This window comes from Dromiciops gliroides, chromosome 2, assembly GCF_019393635.1.
Source record: "Dromiciops gliroides isolate mDroGli1 chromosome 2, mDroGli1.pri, whole genome shotgun sequence".
NCBI classification, from domain to species: domain Eukaryota; kingdom Metazoa; phylum Chordata; class Mammalia; order Microbiotheria; family Microbiotheriidae; genus Dromiciops; species Dromiciops gliroides.
The window spans coordinates 662,964,571-662,980,061 of record NC_057862.1 but is presented as its reverse complement, the minus strand read 5'-3'; positions in this window follow the sequence as shown (position 1 = coordinate 662,980,061).

Genomic DNA, 15,491 nt, shown 5'->3' with positions numbered 1-15,491 from the left:
GCATTATTAAGATTTTAAATATTATGAAAGAAAAGTTCTTAAGCTATAATTTTGATATAATGTATATTCATGTTAAGTTGGTCAGAATCTTTGAAAATATATTTTTTCATATCAAGACACAGGAAAGGAGAATGTATACCTTGTTGTTATAAAATCTTTTACTTTAAACCAAAGTATAATACACACACACACACATACACACAATCTGACTGTAATTTTGAGACAGCAGATTTGAAGTGATTTAGAGGAAAGGTTCAGAGGTATGGCCCCATGGAGTAAAATGCCTTAGGGGGAAGACACCCAAAAAGGGCTGGATGAAACTCAGCAACAAAATGCTGAAGAAGAAAAGAAAAAATTCCACTCAAGTAGGAAAATGAATTATGTCTGGACAGATTAACTTGTATCCATGGCAAACTCAGCAATTAAGTGGACTTAAAAAAAAAAGAAGACAAAATGTACAGGCAATAAAAGCAAGGCCAGATGACAAAGAATCAATATATGAGTCTTGTATGGTTCTGCAAAAATGGCATTCTAAGGACGACAAAAAAGACGGGTTTTGTTGTTGTAGTTAAGTCGTATTAGATCAAAGAAAAGGATTCTGTCTGATGACACAGTGGAGTCTCCCTGATTTTTATTTTTATTTTGTTTTCTCTTCAAAGGAGTGTGACCTCTTTGATATAAATTTCAGAACAGAAATGATTCAGATTGGATGCTCAAGATAAGTAAGGAGACAATAGTTGGGCATCAAGCTGCCCTTGATCAATTCCAGAGATTTGGGGCAGATGTACTACAGATGAGATTGCTCATCCATTGTCACAGATATCTGAAAGACCATGGAAAATGAGAGAAGTACCACAACATTGAAGAAAAGCAAATGTTTTCCACATTTCCTAAAAGATAAGGGAACAGACTGCAAACGCTTCATTGCCAGTCAACTCCATTTTAATTTTTGGGAAAATTCTAGAATGGCTCATTAAAGAGATGCGTAGCAATCATTCTCTTCGGTTGGTTGTTGTCCTTCCTTTTGGAAGAGTGCCAAAATGGTATCACTATATCAGAGTCAAGTTACAGTGTGTCCAACTGTGGCTGTTCAGAGCAACACAAGCTCAGAATGCTCTACCACAGGTCAGGCACAAATAATCCATGTGGACATTTCTCTTGGATTCCCTAAATTTGCACATCTCCTGTTTCTTTTGAGCTACTTCAAGTCTGTTTTGCTCACAGAGCACAATACCTTCTCTGATAAGGGCATGCCATGCTGAGGCCTATTCCAGAATTTCCAAGGGAAGTGTATCCAAGGACCACATGACTACATGTAACAGCTGGGAGTCAAAATGAAATGTTTGGATGCAATGGCTATTGGGAGGCAGTTACTGGGAACAAGGACATGTGATATTACTTAATATTATTGTATTACTTTGACTTTTCAAATTTCATGGTGTTTATGTTTGTCTTCAAGAGGGTTATGCCCATGTTGCTTTCTTTGTGGTTGAGGAATCAAGACCATTCCTCCTGCAACTTTGTGTCAACTGAAAGTCTTTCTCTATCAACCCCACCTGCCTAAAACGTGACTTATGGAATATTGTTAACTGGCATTTCTCAGGTAGAAGACAAAGGCAAGTCTGAAGCTCCCCAAAATGATTTTGTTATTAATCTAGCTAATTGCATAAGGATTTCCCTGACCCTCATTTTGTTGGTTACCTTGGTAATATGGGAATTTCTCAGATTCATACATTATAGACCCTTGCATGTTCAGATTCAGTCACTTCCAGGGAAGAACCATTCAGACGCCCAGATGGCTTGATACCAAAGATCAATTCTATAGTGGCTGACACACACTTTGTCTTGCATGGTACGTGTATGTGGGCTGGGGAGTAAAACACCCTATAGCAGTTCTAAGTATTTCACTGTTTCACTGTCATTTCATCTGTTTCGCAAACTTAGGTCTAATTACTATAGAGCTAACATATGCTTTTTAAATTGATATGAGGGGGAATTGATATGACTGTGGAAATCAAACATTTTGCCATTCTGTAGATCATATAAATAAAACTTTAGGCAAGGATTATGGGCCTTGATCTCTACAAGTTTTTAGAGATATGGATCCCAGAATAGGAGCATATTTATGTATATGTGTGCATGTATGTATGTATGTATTGTATAATTTAAAATTCTAAATGTGGGTTCTAATCTGTTCCCCCAGTTTTGGGGGAAACTGACTAAAATCAGTGATAAAACGAGTTTAGGTTTTTAAGGGTTTATTGAAAGATAGAAAAAGATTGAGAACAGAATTTCAACAGCCTAGCAATCCTATCTTTCCTCAATTTTCCTGTGAAGTCCTCTGGAGTCTCTCTCTTTCTCTCTGTCTCTGTCTCTGTCTCTGTCTCTCTCTCCCACCACGGTGAAGTCAGGAACCAAAAAGTCACAGAGCTTTCCGCACAGGCCCTCCTTCCTCCTTCCTGTCCCCTCCCAGAAAATGGGAGGCTCCTCAAGTTGATTGGCTGGTAGCCTTGATAGACAGTACCCATGAGCAAACATAACTTCCTGATGTCAAGGAAAAGCCTTGCCCTCTGAGGCATTCTCCTCATGGTGGAGCTTTCCTATAGTAAGTCTCCAGTAGGTGGCGTCATTCCAATCATTACAGTATATATGTGTATGTATACATATACACACATACATACACACATACATACATACACACATACATACATACATACATACATACACATCTCTGATCCAGGAATAGTAATGGCAATATCATAATCCTTGTTGCAATATTCCAGTTGTCTTAGTTGTAGGTTAGGAAGATTATTCTGCCAATGTATACAGAGAGAAAACATGCATGGTGGACAATGGAAGGCCCTCAGCTTCTTCACCCTGCTTCTCTCAATACATGAAACGTACTGATGCAGCATTTAAATTTTATTTAAATGTACAGTTCCAAATACTCTCCTTTCCTCCACCTATTCCCCTAACCACAGTAAAAACAAGTAAAAGGGTGCCTGTTATACAAATGGTCATGTAAAATACATTGCTGCTTTAGCCATATTCCAGAATAAAAAAGCAAGAAAAATAAAAGAAGGAAAAAATTTGCTTCAAAATCTGCACTCTGAATCAGTTTTCTATCTGAGGAAGGAGAGCAGTTTTCATCATGAGTCCTTTGGTGTTATGGTGGACCATTGTATTGATTAGAGTGGCCAAGTCTTTTGGTTATCTCTACAATATTACTGTTACCGAATATATTGTCTTCCTAGTGAGTTCATTCACTCACATTGAGGGATAAATGCTAATTGGGTACCGTGCTTCACTCTCTTCTCCTTTTCTATTTTTCCTTTTTATGTTTACCCATATCCTCTCTTTTTTTTTTTGAGGGTTTTTTTTTTGGGGGGGGGAATGGGGGTTAAGTGACTTGCCCAGGGTCACACAGCTAGTGTCAAGTGTCTGAGGCCGGATTTGAACTCAAGTCCTCCTGAATCCAGGGCTGGTGCTTTAACCACTGCACCATCTACCTGCCCCCCCATCCTCTCTTTAAGAGTCTGTTTTGATGTTAATCAATGCCTTTCTTCTCTACCCTCCCTGTTTTCACCCTCTCCTACATTCTTTTAGCCCTTTCCTCACCTCCTTCTTTCTTGGGCAAGATGTATTTCTATACTCAACTTGTGCACCTGTGTATGTGTATCCCTTCTCTTTCTGAAACACTTCAGATGAGAGGGAGAGTCAAGTATTACCTGCTCCCTTCCCCTTTCCCTATGTTGCACATCTTTTATGAGACACTTTTCCCCACCCTTCTTCTCCTCTCCCCCTTCTCCTAGTGCATTCCTTTCATCCTTTTTACTTCTGAGTTAAAATCAATATACTAGATTTGTGTCCATGCCCTCTAAGTAGACTCCATCTACCTGACTTAAAGATGAGATAGTTTTTAGGGGATCTAAGGAGTATATTTAGGAAGAAAAACAATTTAACCTTACCTTATTATGCTTTTTTGAGTCTTGTGCTTAAAAGCCACATTTTCTATCTAGTGTTGCCAACATTTCTAAGTCCTAGGGTTAGAGGAAGAAAAACCAAAGTCTCCAAGCTGTAGAAAATAAGTTTATTGAGAGTGGGAACCTGTCTCACAATAAAGCCCATCTCAGGTCTAGGACCCAAAGACCCTGGGCCTCAGGATCCATGGATATTTATACACAATAACTCCTCCCACAAATTAAACACAACCCAAGTGGTACATGTACAATAAGTATGAAATAGAAAGAAACCATCAGTTTTTCATCATTCAAGTTGCTAACCTGTTGGATTTCATTTTTCCACTTCAGATAATGCCTCCGTGTGTGATGAGTAAAACTAAATCTGTGGCTGCCTTAAATTAGAAGCTTTAGCACTAGTCTTTAGGCATTAAGCATTTGAGTAAAGAGAGAACATGTGAAGTTCAGAAAGATAGGAAACCTGTCTACCCTGGCCTGCTTCTTCTGCCACCACGAGCTTGTTCCAGCAACCAAAGAGATGGAACCTGAGTCTCCTGGAGCAGAAGCCCTCTGTGGGACAGGAAGAGAGGCAGTTCCCACACACAGCTCCAAGCTAATTGGCTGGTAGCATTCAAGTCCATTGATTGTGAGGTACCTTCCAGATGCTGGGACCCATGCTCTCTAATAATATTCTCACACTTGGTTGCTGGCCACTAAGGTAGAATTAAAATCCACTGTGCAGATGATTGTAAGCCAGATGGATCAATACCAATTAGATTGTTTCTAGACCTGGTGGCAATATAACATTGAAATTTGCTCTACTATTATCTCTTATTTCCTTCATTATTATTTTCTTATGTTACTAAAGAATAACTAAACATGTTAAATCACAGTTTTGTAGTCTCTAAACTGATTATTATCATAATTAAATCACATATCTAAGATGTGGGGAAAATCTCACTCACATTCTCCCTTCTTTGATTCAAAGACAAAAGCCTGGATTTGTCTCTTGGATCATCAACAATCTATAGTTCTATGCACAGAGGGAAGTCCTCTGTGAGCGGTGCAAATTCCAGAGGGGGCAGTCCCCAATTGAAGGGAAAAATTACAGGTGTCATAAAATAATGTGAATGGATACAACTTACATTAGTACAGGGATAATGATTCAGTTAAAATACAGTTACAGAATCAGAAACTCAGCAAAGCTCAAGCTTAATAACTATTCCTTACTAGAATAATGACAGTGAGCACAGCAAGGATAATTAATATTTTTGTAAAATGATGGTCTAAAACATTTATACATAGAGGACCACAGAAGTCACCAGATTGATAATTCATTACTGTAGATGATCTTAACTGCAATCCAACCAGAACACATCTCTTAAAGCTGCAAGAGTGACAATTAAATAGTCATTGGAAGATGTGGGACAGTCAGTGCCAGCAATAAATCTTCCTATATGGGTTGATCTTACAGTCTTCCTATAAAATTCATAATAGCTATTACAGCATGGGATTCCATTTAGAAGCCTATGTGCTCCCCTGCCACAAATCATAGCAGTAGCAATGGTGTTTGAAGATTGAGAACAGTCTTTCATTGTCATTTGAAGATGTAGTAGGCTAAGATGACTCAGGAGCAGGGGTGTCAGGTACTGGTTCTTGTTTATCTGAGGCAGAGGGATCAGTTACTGGTTCTGATTTGATAGTAGCAGTGCCATTACTAAAAAAAAAGGATAAAGTCCAAATAGTATAGGTGAAATGAAGTCCACCAATATAAAATTAAGGTCCAGATAATAAAGTAAATGATCATTGCAGATGTCAAAAAAATAGGTTCTAGTTTTATACTTGCAAAAGATGGTATGTCAAGATGATAAATAGGATCCAGAATATGTGTAGTATCTTGGAGGAGTTCATGCCTAAGGAAATATACTTAGAAAACATGTATATATCTTATAATCAAGTTAATATTTAGAAAACTGAGAAGTACAACAATTCACCATTATTTTACCAAGAATAAGAGTTCCTAACATGATTAAGATCCATTTTAAAATAAATTCTAATAAGCCTCCACTGTTAAAACATGAGGCTATCCATGACAACTATGAAGATGGGTCCCACCAGGAAGTAGTATTCTCTTGTACATGAGTATGCTGTGCTACTTACTATTTAGCCATTTTTGTAATTCCTCAACATCATTAATATCACCTGAATAACTTACATAAGAACATGACTGATAATAGCACAAGTTTCAATATAAAAAACAAAACCATATAATAGTTGTAATAAATTTTCAAGAATAAATATAATATCAAGTAATAATTTTCATAAGTGTTTATAAATTAAGTTAATGAAATAATTTCAACTTTCTATCATATCTAAATAAATAACCTCTAACAAAAATAGATGACTTTTTAGGGCAAAATAGACCAAAAGTTATGTTGACATATCTTTCTTTAACACAGAACTGAAATGTGTGATACTAAGAAACAGATTCGTATCCTGATTTCATGACTCTTTGCATCATTTTGCTAATTATCCCCATACCATTATGAGCAATTAAGTGATCTAACATAGCCAGTAATAGATGTCAAGGCTAAAGTCAATATTATTTTTGTGGGGGCCAAATTTAATATATGAAGAGTTAATTGGGTGGCTTGCCTAAATATTGGGGTCCCAGAGATAATGAGGGACCTCTAGGTTTAAAGCTCCCTCCCATCTGAAACTGCCTTTTTAGATATTTCTCCCAGGCCAATAAGAAAGGAGCCTTGCAGCTTCTGTTCTACAGATGAATCAGATTTTATTAAGGAGAATAAGGTAAACAGAAAAGGTGAAATTAATAAAATCAAAGACAAGGAAATAGGGGAGAAGAAATACAGATAATCCTCCTAGCTCTAACCTTAATTTTTTTTTTTTTTTAGTGAGGCAATGGGGGTTAAGTGACTTGCCCAGGGTCACACAGCTAGTAAGTGTGAAATGTCTGAGGCCAGGTTTGAACTCAGGTCCTCCTGACTCCAGGGCCGGTGCTCTATCCACTGCACCACCTAGCTGCCCCCGTCTAACCCTAATCTATTCAAAAGAGCAGAGTAACTTACCACCTGCAGCTTGTAGCTTCAATGGAAAGCACAACTTACAACCAGGCTTGAATGACTCAGCTGCTGCTGCTGCTGCTCCTGCTCCTGCTTGCACCACCAGAAGGGCAGAAGAAAGAGGAAGAGAGCGAGCTTGGGAAGAGGCTCAGATTCCCTTTAGTGAGCATCTAATTTTCCTCCCCCAAAAGGGGAGGTCCTTCAAAAACTGCCTATGAAGAGAGGTTTCTCCTTCTGACCTCAGTAGCATACATAACTTCAGGGTTGGCCAGGTGTGGCCCCTCCCAAATGAGTCAGCCAAATTTAATTTGACCACATTTTCATCATATGATACCTGACATGATTATTAGAAGTTACTACAAAAGATTAGGGAAATAAATTATACAGTAAGGGAAAGTATTCTTTTCCCAAATCCAGAACAATGCCAGGTAAAAGTTATGTAGAGAGCCAAATGCACTGAGTCAGGCTCAAAGTAGCTAGGTGGGATATTTCTGCTCCATATGTCACACTGGGTAAATTAGGTCAGGAGAATCCTACCTCAGCCCTTACTAAGAGTTATTCTCCCAACCTTTCCCATGACAATTCCACCACCTGAAATGTATGGATGTAAAATCCCTTAGGGTTGCTTGCACTATGAATCATTGGCTGAACAGTATTCCTTGATCATACCTGGTATCAAACTCAGAAATTAGTAGTCCCAAAATGTCTTAAATAATAACTTCCAATAATGAAAGTCTCATATGGATTTAAATATTGAGGATAATAATGATAACAAAGAAAGTGAATTAGGTTCTTAACTTATGATATAATATACGGATTAAATATTACCGTAATTACAATCACAAATAAATTACATAACAATGATTAGTTACAAGATTCATTACTGTATCATTTCCATCAATCAATAATTGATTAATGAGCATAGGCTTGCAGTGAAAAGATCTAAAATCAATTGATTTTACAAGACAGTTTTAACTTAGGGTTTTATACAGAAAAAATACAGAGTGTAGAGACAAAAAGGGCAAATGAGCCAAAATGTGGTAAATTCTCCTAAGCTTACAGATAGCATTGATCATCTTTGTAATAAACATGTATGGAAGATCTCTTTACTTGGAAGTAATCCTGTTATATTTGCCTCATGTGTAATATACTGATATATGTTCTTGTCAGAACTACCATCTAAACTCTCAGTATCTCCAGAATCACTAGTCTGGATTGTAACCTCCAGAAATCTTCTAGAATCACAATAGATGTCTTGTTTACATTCACAATCTGAAGTTTATCATAAGGTTCCCACTTTGCATAAGTGACAAGTTCTACAGAATCAATGGATGCTATATTAGAAATTATCTGCCTGTTTTGGGGGAAAGGGAAAATTATTCTCCAAACAGGGTAACAGTGAAAAATTCCCAAGCAGCACAGAAATGACAAAATGAATTATAACTAATAGGAAAATCCATAAATAAAATGATACCCTGCTATGTCCAGAATCAGGAGGCTGCTATATGTGTACACTAGAAGTTAAAAGTGAAGGTCTCAGGATTTAGAGTTGAATTCTCAAAAATTTTCAAAAAAGTGAATTTTCCCCAAAATTGAATTCTCATCATGAAATTGAGTTCTGTGAGAATCAGGGTGCCACCCCCTGCTGAGAAAGACACTGTGAGAACCAGGGCGACGCCCCACTGAGAAAGAATGTCAGTAGCATTCTGGAAGCTGTCTGGCCTCCAAAAGCTACCTCTATTCATAGACCACCTGTGAATCATGTCAATCAATGGATCAGCCAATTAACTTGGAGCTGTGTGTGGGGACTCCCCTGCTTCCTGTTCCACAGGGGACTTCTGGGAGAACAGCCTAGGACTCTTTCTCTTGGGAAGCATGAGCAGCTAGGTGAGGACAATTTTTCTCTGTCTATCCCGCATAGATCTGAGCTAGGTTTTTCCATTCTTTGAGATCTGTTCTCACCCTCTCTCTCTTCACTAACTTCTAATACACTCTAATAAATACTTAAAACCTAAACTGTTGCCAAATGTATCAGTAAATCTTAGCTAATATCTCCCCAACACTGAGGTCAGGTAAGGTAATCAATCACACATTGGATTTTAAACATCACAGTTGGTGAACCGTGAAGTGGAATGCTGAAAAACCGATCTTCTGATTTTACAGTTGGGTAAGAAATTTTCCCCTATTTCCTATGTGCCTGTCCCTTTAAATTTCAAGGTAGTGCTAAGTACCGGCTGTTTTCCCTTTAGATTTTCAAATGGGTTTTTCTTTTAACTTCCTAAGTACCCCCTTTTCTAACTTTAGCTTGGATAATCAGACCATTGGGGGAAAAGGTCATGTTGACACTTGGTCATTTTGAATTTAATGAATATTTTTTTATTCCTCTTCTTATTTTTGCCAGGCTTTGTTATGTGGTATGGAAAGGTCTGAATGTCATGGAGAGGATTACAGTGATATTTCCCAGGATTCCCCATTAGGAAAGCTACTCCTGGATTGGGATGAAGGAAAACTTGACCAGAGGAAAGTTTATCAAACTGTATTTTATGTGGCATAGAGTATTAGAGGAAGAATGACCCAAACATGGGTCATTTAATCTCCAAACATTAAGGCATTTTCAAAGAATCCTATGCCACTGGCCACCTAAACATTCACTTGATTGGAAAGTCTCATTCAGAGAGAGCAGGGATTATGATACTGGGGATATAGGAAAAGGAGGATCCAGGCCCCAGCTTGAATCTGAGCCTGTTTTTTAGGCTAGAATGCCAAATGGCCCAGCTTCTATTTCCTCTCCCTCTATTTCTTCTATAGACAATTCACATCTAGAGGAGGCAGAGAAGCCCAAAATTCATCCCCTTCAAGAGATCCTCACCCATGATCCAAAGGGTATTGTGGTAAAGCTCAGACAATATTCACCTTTTGGCCCCAAAGATTTGAATTCATGGAAACGAAATATTCCTAAATTTGATGAGGATCCCACAGAAGATATCAATCAGTTTAGAGCAATTTTCGGGGCATATCAGCCCACTTGGGGTGGTGTTACTGATCTCATGGAAACAATATTATACCTAGGGCAAAGAGCTGATATATTTGCTGCAGTGAACTCCTTAGAAACATCAAGAAAAGTTACTACTCAATGGCCTTTAGAAGACCCTAACTGGGACACCAATATCCATGAGCATTTTGATATGCTGTAGCAAGCAAGGGAAACTTTGTTGAAGGCAATGGAATCCTGTGCTAGAAAGACTGATAATTGGCAAAATTTTATAGATACAGTTGTGGGGCCCAAATTTAATATATGGAGCATTAATTGGGTGATTTGCCAAAATATTGGGGTGCCAGAAATAATGAGGGACCTCTAGGTTTAAAGTTCCCTCCCCTCTGAACTGCCCTCTTAGATCTTTCTCCCAGGCCAATAAGAAAGGAGCCTTACAGCTTCTTTTCCACAAAAGGATCAGATTTTATTACTTGGGAATTAATTAAACAACCAAGGTGAAATTAATAAAATATCAAAGATAAGGAAATAGGGTGGAATCTGAAGACTTTACCTTTCCAGACCCTGAGATCTTTAGCCCCCTTGTACCAGTTCATTCACCTCTCCAGAATAATGAACCCCATGTAACCCTTAGGGTTGGGGATACTTATGATTGTTTATTAGATAAAGGAGTCTCGAGATCATCCCTAGTGAACAAACCTGACCCTGAATGTACATCTAAATGTAGTTGGGAGTCTCAGGGAAAACTCAAACAGTTGCAAAATTGACCCCTCACATAGTTACTATGGGCCCATTAACAGTAGAACATTCATTTCTACTTATATGCCTGACTCTCCTGCAAATCTATTAGGCTGTGACCTCCTTTGTAAACTTAGAGCAACCATATCTTGTTCTCCAGATGGTGGCATCTCCCTGGAATTGCCAGAAGACACTGTCCACTTGCTGCCAATTTTGATCTCAGATACTCAGGAAACAGTAAGGGATACATTTGAAATCCCTTCTGATATTCCTGAGTCCCTGTGGGCTTCCTCTTCTACTGATTTAAGTCTCCTTAATTCTGCTGTGCCTATTACCATTGAGACCAAAGATGGCCCAGGACCATCCATTCCACAATATCCGTTATCTGGGGAAGCCATTGAAGGAATTACTCCTATAATTGAGGATTTGACAAACCAAGGCATAATTGTCCCATGCCACCATTCCCCGTGTAATACTCCCATTTTTCCAGTTAAGAAGCCCAAGCCTGGGACAGATGGCAAGCCTGTTTACCTTTTTCTACAAGATCTGTGAGCAATTAACTCCTATGTTATACGCAGACATCCAATAGTGCCCAACCCTGCTACTATCATTTCCTCAATCCCATGTGAGGCAACATGCTTCACAGCAATAGATCTCTGTTCTGCTTTCTTTTCCAATATGAGTACATCAGGATTCCCAATACTTGTTTGCCTTCACCTGAAAGAATAGACAGTGGACTTGGACCAGACTCTGATAGTCCCACACTATTCTCTCAAATTTTGCAGCAGGATTTAGCCTCCATTCCTTTTTTTTTTTTTTTTGGTGAGGCAATTGGAATTAAGTGACTTGACCAGGGGGTCACACAGCTAGTAAATGTTAAGTGTCTGAGGTTGGATTTGAACTCAGGTCCTCCTGAATCCAGGGCTGGTGCAGAAATCCAAATGTTTCTTTTCTTTCTTTTTTTTTTTTTGGTGGGGCAATGAGGGTTAAGTGACTTGCCCAGGGTCACACAGCTAGTAAGTGTCAAGTGTCTGAGGCTGGATTTGAACTCAAGACCTCCTGAATCCAGGGCCAGTGCTTTATCCACTGTACCACCTAGCTGCCCCCAACCTCCATTACTTTTAAAGGTTCCACTTTAGTCCAATATGTAGATGACTTACTCCTGGCTGCACCTAATGCTGAGATTTGCCAGGAAGACAGCTGCCACCTGTTATTAGAGATGCAAAATTGAGGCCATAAGTACAATGGTGTCTACCTCAGGTGGAATAATTGGGTTTTGTTTTGGTGGCTGGCAAGTGATCTCTCCTACACGTGTCCAGACTATTCAACAACTTTCTGCTCCCTTTACTAAGCAGCTAAGGGCTATTCTGGGAGCAGCTGGATATTGCAGACAATGGATACCCTCTTTTGGTGAAACTACTAAGCCTCTTACATCTTTAACCAAAAATTCTGTCCCAGAACCTTGATAGCTGGATTCCCAGCATCTTTCAGCTATAACAGAATTAAAAAGGTCCTTGTGATCAGCACCTGGACTAGGACTCCCAGAATATAGTCTTTCACTCTTTTGGGTTTTTTTTTTTTGTTTATTTTTGGTGGGGTAATGAGGGTTAAGTGACTTGCCCAGGGTCACACAGCTAGTAACTGTCAAGTGTCTGAGGCCAAATTTGAACTCAGGTCCTCCTGAATCCAGGGCCGATGCTTTATCCACTGTGCCACCTAGCTGCCCCTTTTACTCTTTTTGTACATGAACAGAGGGGAGTTACTTCTGGGATCCTGACTCAAAAATTAGGACCTGTCCAGTGCCCAATAGCTTATTATTTTACTCTACTTGATTCTTTAGCTACTGGTGTGCCACTTTCCCTTCAGGGCATGGTGGCTACTGCTTTTGTAGTAGAGAAAGCCTCTGATTTGGTCTTAGGTAACCCTCTAATCGTGCAGTGCCCTCATGAAGTTGAGGCTCTCTTACTGTGTCATAGGACATAGGCTTTTTCAGATCAAAGGTTCATTAGATATGAAGTAACCCTGCTAGGAAATGAGAGAATCACTTTAAAGCATTGTATAGTCCTTAACCTAGCAACACTGCTCCCTGACTGGCCACTCTCAGGGGAGCCTTTGCATGACAGCACCTCCCTAGTTGACAAAACCGAAAAACCGCATGATGATCCTTTTGACACACCCTTAGAGAACCCTGATTTTATTTACTACACAGACGCATCGTTTTATATGTGAGGGAACCTGCTATACTGGGGCTGCTGTAGTTTCTGATTATGATACTATCTGAGCAGCTTCTCTGCCTTCACATCTTAGTGCACAGGCTACTGACCTTGTGGCTCTCACACAAGCCTGTTCTCTAGCCAGAGGAAAAAGTGCTACTATTTACACTGATTCCAGATACAGTGTCTGCCATGCTGTAGAAATGTTATGGCTGCAGAGAGGATTTTTAACCTATGCTGGCAAAGTTATTGCTAATGGATAATTTATTAAAGATCTCCCATCTGCCTTAGCTATTGTTCATTGTTCTGCTCATATGGGAAAAGCGACCCTGTTTCAAAAGGGAATGAATGAGCTGCTGTTGCTATTAAGCTTGCTGCTTTGGAAGCCCCTAAACATATATTTAACCTTTCTTCTGATGATGTTTCCATTTCTCTTACTTATGATAAGTCTGAAGTAGAGAAGTGGAAAAAGAAATTCAAGGCTACAGAAGTCATTGGGGTCTGGGTGACTTTGGAGGGGAAGCTGCTTTTCCTCCAGAGCTTCTACCATCTGGTAGGCTTATCTATTCATAGAAAAGGCCATAGTAAGGAGTGTCCACAGTCTGAAGACATTCCCACATTACTTGCTTTCATAAGGTTTTTCCTCCAGTAAGAATGCTTTAATGTCAGTTAAGATCTGTGGTACCACTAAAGACATTCTCACATCAATAATGTTTCTCATACTGTCAGCAGTATCAACTCCCAGAAGTCAAGTAAGTTCTGAGTTCAAGTGGAAGACTTTCTCAAATAGTGGAAGACATTCCCACAAAATTTACATTCATACAATATCCCTACAGTAAGAATTCTAAGATGCATGTCATTCCAATTGTTACAGCCCCCCCTTTGTTTCTTCAAGAAACACAGGGTGTTTCCTTGATGAAACAGTAAAAAAATAACAGAATACCCTATGCTAACAAACAATATGTTAATAACAATATAGAAAAGGGAGAAAGGAAAGTTTGTCCAGAGGGGCGGTCCCTCATGAACTGGTGCTTTGACACTGGCCTGCAGAGGGAGGGCTTCTGCAGAGAATACATGTTACAAATGGTGTATATAATAACAGAAGGGAAAAAGAAAAACAACAAAATCAAACTGTTCATTTAATGTCTTTGAAAGTCTTTTCTCAGATGATTCTTGGGACGTCCTATGGGTGTAGTTGTGGAATGGAAGTCTTTTCAGGGGTTGATGTGTGGATGCTGGTAATCAGCTAGGAAAATTTCCTACAAAATTGAGCTTAACACAACTTTAAAATAGCTTTGTCAATAATCAAATCAAACAATGAAAGTTCTTAAAAACATGTCTAAGGGAATTCAGAATGTTAGTTGTTACACATGAAACATATAATAAAACAAAAATTGAAACAGTCTCTAAAACTTAATATTACTATAGTCCCCCCTTGTGGAGGGTAAATTGAGAAGACAATTGCTGTGATATTAATTTTTAAAAATAATTTTTCTTTTTTTCATCACTTTTTGCATCATCTGCCTAATTATCTTTATGCCATTATGAGAAATTAAAGAATCTAATATAATTGGTAACAGATGTCAAGGCCAAATCCAACACTGTATTTATCATGACACCTGAGATAATTATGGGGGTTACAATAAAAGAACTGAGAAATGATGGGATATAAGCATTCCCACACGAGCAATATATACTGCCCATGCAATATGCCAGGCTTAAAATAGGTGGATGGGATATACGTCCATGCCACGCAATATATTAGAGGAAACTGAGTCAGCCTTAATCAGATGCATGGGATTGAGATGTCCATGGCATCAGGCATATGGGGGGGGCATAGAAGCCAGGTGTAGAATGAGATGAGTGGGATGAAAACTTCCAGTCATCTGTACAGTATTGTGGGGGGAAAATAAAATAAAATATTAAACCAAGACAATCCAGCCTCAACATTTGCCAAAAGCCATTCCCTTGGCCATACCTTGACTTCATGCATGTCTCCCCTCATGTGACAGTTCATTGTCTGCTCTTGCATGTATTCCTCTTGTGACTGGATGGCACCTTGGCCAACTGACATCTGGTAACTCAGAATAAAGGCAATTAATGCCTTAAATGATAAATTCCCACAATCCAAGTCTCATATGGATTCAAAAATTGAGGGTAATAATGATCGCAAAAAATGTGAATGTACCTTGACTGAGAATATAACATACAATTATACAATTTCAAATAATACCTTTTTTAAAAATTAAGTATAAAATTACTTTTGTGAAAAATCAGAACATATTTAAATACAAATTAAAATACAACACAATCTTAAAGAAAACTTTTTTTTTGAAAAAAGAAAACTTTTACAAATGTTCCTCTCTCTTTTTTTAATATGCTTATCAAAAATAATAGTTCTAGAATCAATTTACACTTGCCATGGCAACCAATTTGCCAGGGAGATTTGACTTATATGGGAGCACAATACTCCCAGAATTAACATTGTATTATGAAATCAAAACCA